This window comes from Jaculus jaculus, chromosome X (genome assembly GCF_020740685.1).
Source record: "Jaculus jaculus isolate mJacJac1 chromosome X, mJacJac1.mat.Y.cur, whole genome shotgun sequence".
Lineage (NCBI taxonomy): Eukaryota > Metazoa > Chordata > Mammalia > Rodentia > Dipodidae > Jaculus > Jaculus jaculus.
Window position 1 is genome coordinate 45623417 of NC_059125.1, and position 4833 is coordinate 45628249.

The window sequence follows — 4833 nt, forward strand, 5'->3', positions numbered from 1 at the left end:
TTCCCTTCCAGATACAATTTTAAAATAGTTTTGACCTGATATTGAACTTATAGAATATAGAACTAATGAATATAGAAGGCCAACTATATATACTGAACATTTCACATGTGATATTTAGATTGCTCATGCCTCATTCTCAGATCTTTCTCTATTTACATGTACTCCATGGCTTTCCAAATTATATGACTGGCCCCAGCCTCTTTTCAGAATTTTAGCATATCTCCACTTGGATCTCCATGTAATTATCTAATAGCAATGTTTGTTCAGTTTACTATACTAAATCAAGCCACCATTCATTTGACACAAACAATTAACTGTCTTGGTCTCCTTGCTCATACATATCCTGCTTCCTCTCTTTCCATACAATAATCTTTAAGCAAAGTGTATCCAAGATTGGGTTTCCCTGGAAGTGGACTCAGATGGAGATCTGCATATAAGAAGTTAATTGGAAGGTGTACCTGGCATCAATGCAAATGTCAATGAGTGATGGAAGAAAAGATGGGCAGAGAGTAAAGTGAAACACTGAAGCAATTGTACTAACACCTTCAGCTGATCCCACGGAGAGCTATAGCTATGGATCTGGAAGAGTTCTTTGTACACTACCATTGTTTAGTCATTGGATGTGGTCTACTCCTTGGAAAGAGTATGACTCTGGATCAAGGGGCCACAGTTATTACATCTGCAGACTTTAACTTACTGGAAATCCTCCAATGATTGTCTTCACACTTAAACGTACTGGTTTAATCATTTAAAAGCTCTTAGAAGCCATTAATTTGGGGGGCTGGGGAGATGGCTCAGTGTATAAAGCACTTACAATTCAAGCTACAATACCTCATTTCAGATCCTTAGATCCCACATAAAAGCCAGAAGCAAAGACAAGAGAATTTCCAGGAAGCTCATGGATCAGCTATTCTGACAAGCACAGCAATGAACAACAATGAGGACCAGAAGATCCCACCCCAAAGGAGGTGGAAGGAAAGGACCTACTCCCAAAAGTTGTCCTCTGACCTCCACATGTATGATATGGTACACTCATGTCCACAGTAACACCCATGCACACATACACACACACCATACACATGCATGCTACATAATGAAAAAGTCATTAATTTGAAGACAATGCTGACCTTGGAATGCTTCCAAAAGCATTGGTATACATAGTCTAGCAATCCAGTCACCCCGGGGAACCGTGGACTCCAACATGAATTATATTTATTCAAAGCCAGCTATCTGGTGAACTAAAAGCCTAAGCATTTGACAGCACTGAGCATAGGAAAGGAGAATATAAATAGAACACAGTGTATAGCCAGAGAAGTGGGATGAATGAATGACTTATAGACTAAACCAGCTCTTATTTGCTTTCTAATTTACTTTATTATTTCTTTTTTGTGAGACAAAATCTGAGTAACCCAGATTTCCCCCAAGCTGAATTAGGCTCTCCAGTGCCATGGGATGCACCATCATGCCCAGATGTCCTCACTCTGTTCTAAGACAACAAAGAGTATTCTTCCTTCAGCCCCCACACACATCCAGGACCTATGTCTTGGATTTTACATAACCCAGGGACCATTTTAGTATTTGAAAAAATTTTGAAAGCAGGTTAAGAGAAAGAAAATATAATGAAATGAAATGGCCTAGAGATAAGATAGGTGAATGTATCAAACTCAAGAGCAATAGCTCAGTGCTACTAAGAATTTTGCCTTCCAGGGAAATGGAATTTATAGAATCAAATGAGTCAGAATGCTTAAGGAAGAAATAGCTAGGGATTAGAGATGGGAATAAATGTGAAAGAAAAGGTCAATGTGATCAGTGCTGAGGTCCAGAGGTCTAGAGTGGTATATGGCTGGCTTGTCAATGACTTATCATTTGGATTCAGCAGATATGAAAAAGGAAATTACACGAGAAAGCAACAGTTTTTCTGGGAATGATGGTGCATATCTATAATTCCCAAACCCCAGAAGCCGAGGCAGGAAAATCATGAGTCCAGGTCAAGCCTAACATACATAATGAGACTATGACTCGATATATATGAATGGCTTCTGTATTTTTAGCTCAAATGAGTCCTTCTAAGCTCTTAAATTAATAGGAAACAAATAAAGACCTAAGAATATATTTTACTGAGTTGTGTACTCATTTCTCTGGAGTGAAGAAGTGTTTACATTATTTGATATGGTTACAGTGTTTACTCCACTATAGTATGTGTGTGTGTGAGAGAGAGAGACAGAGAGAAAGAGAGAGAGAGATTGAGAGAGAGAGAGGTGTGTGTGTGTTCATGAAGCACCTTGTGGGCTCACCTCTGGCAGAGTGTGCTCGCCTGTGATGGCTGTAAGAAAACATCAGATATCCCTCTCCATTGTTCTTTGATATACTCTAACTTGAACCAGAGCCTTATTGATCCCAGAACTTGTTTTTTTTTTTTTTTTTTTTTTCTTCATGAGTCCTGACAGTTTTCTGTTCTCTGCACCTCACAGGATTGAGGTTACAGATGTGTGTGGCCACAGCTATCTATTTCTGTGGATGTTGGGAATCTACCTTGAGATCCTTGTGCTTGCACAAGAAGCGTTAACTGCTAAGCCATCTTTCCAGCCTAGTTTACTCCACTAGTGAAACGAAGCATGAGCAAGCAAAATAGAAGGGTCTTAATGCCTGTCTAGGATTAAGATGCTGGGTAACTAAGGATAAGAAGATGTGAATGAAAGCCATGTAAGAAGATAGGAAGAAGCAAGTGAAAGAAAGATAGGTATGCCACTTTCACATAAAATACACAAGCAGTGAGGAGAAGGAGGGATCACCCATACTGTGGTCCATTCAAGCCCAGGTTGTCCATAGATTAATGTCACATTCTTTTCCTGGGGAGACTATCTCTATTTACTCTAAATACAAAAGGCAATGATAGTCTAACCTAAATCTTCTACATCTTCCCTTCCTCCCTCTCCTCCTCCCCCTCCCCTCTCTAACTCTTGTATATTAGTTGTCTTTTTCCTCATTTTCTTTTTTTTTTTAATTTTTTTGTTTATTTTTTATTTATTTATTTGAGAGCTACAGACACAGAGAGAAAGAGGGAGAGAGAGAGAATGAGAATGGGCGTGCTAGGGCTTCCAGCCACTGCAAACGAACTCCAGACGCGTGTGCCCCAGGGGAGTCGAGCCTTGAACTGGGGTCCATAGGCTTCACAGGCAAGTGCTTAACCACTAAGCCGTCTCTCCAGCCCCCTCATTTTCTTAGTGGGCACTGACCTGTAACTCCCAGTACCAGCATGGGGCTATCATCCACAATGAGCTTTTGATCAGAGAAACCTACAAGGTTTCCTAAAAGAATGACAGATTTCTGTCAGAGTACTTGATGACCCACCAAAGGTCAGTGGTAAGACCCTATTGCTGAAGACTCCATATGCAGATGACACATAAAATGGCTTTCCATTTTATGTGCATGGCTGGAAGCCAGGAGAGAGTCAGGCCCCAGACAGTCAGCTATCTAGTGCCAGAAGTTGCTACATGGGCGACTGGGGGAAATGACCAATATCTGTCCAAGCAACACATGGTCTAACCTACATAGCAACAAATAACCTGTTGTGATGCCCACACAAGTGCAATAGTGGCACACAGCCATGGTGGGGAACCAACTGCTCTTGATTTGGCTAAATGATCCCCTCAGTGGTACGGGACCCATAGCTGGAGCTGGCAAACAAGTCAGAACCATATCCAAACATAAGCCCCCTCTCCATTATCAAGCTACCATCAATCATGGGGTACAAGAGGGCCTACACGTATTAAACTCTCTATAAAAAAAGTAAGGGATATCTCATTTATCCTGGTGCTAACTTACTCTCCGTTGGAGAATCTGCTTCTCTTTTTCAGATAGATGCAGATCCTAAGGAGAGAGCCACCCCATCAAACCTCAAAAGGGCCCCAACTGAAACTAAGGAAAACTGGCGAAACAAGCAAGGGTGCTGTTTTCCTGATGAACCGGATACCAGCACAAGGGGGAAGGAGACCAACAGAGAAAAATCAACTCCTACCAAATCAGAGAGCCAGAGCCTCAGAGGCCCCCAACACCTCATCACTGAAACAGACCAAAAATGAACCCAATATGACTCAGGGAAATTTTGCGGAAGAGGGGGCGGAAAGAATGTCAGAGCCACATGTTGGGTCATGATATGCAGAGACATTTATCGTAACAATAACTGTGGGCTAACTCCACAATGCCTGACCCATATACTTCAACAAGGAGGGGCCATTGGGGAGGGGGTAGGTCACGGATGAGCCTAATAATAGTACCAAACTGCCTGTATTTGCTGAATAGAAAACTAATTTTAAAAAAAAAAAGGTAATGATAGTTCAAAGAAACAATTCCATCACAAGTCCAGCTTGATGAACCACTAAGCTTATTGTGGACTATTTAAGGGAGCATGACCAATGGGCAAAAAAGCCACAATGTAACAGGGATGGTGATTTGTGAAAGTTGAATCTCTGAAGTACCCTGAACAGCTATTTGAGAAATAGCTAAAGAGAATGGGTGCTTCAGGTCCTCTTGTCACTGCAGAACTCCAGACACGCATGCCACTTTGGACATCTGGCTTTAAGTGGGTACTGGGAAATCAAACCCCAGCAAGTAGCCATTGCAAGCAAGTGTCTTTACCCACTGAGAAGTCACCCCAGCCCTTCTTTAAAACCCTGCTGAGGAGTATCCTCAATGGAATGGGGGTAGGGACAAGGGAAAAGAGGGTACCGACACATGATGTAGGCATATGAAATATGTTGATAGTAATAATAAACATAAAGTATTTTTACTTTTTTATTTGTTCAGGCTCATGTGTGAGTCGGTGTGCATAGA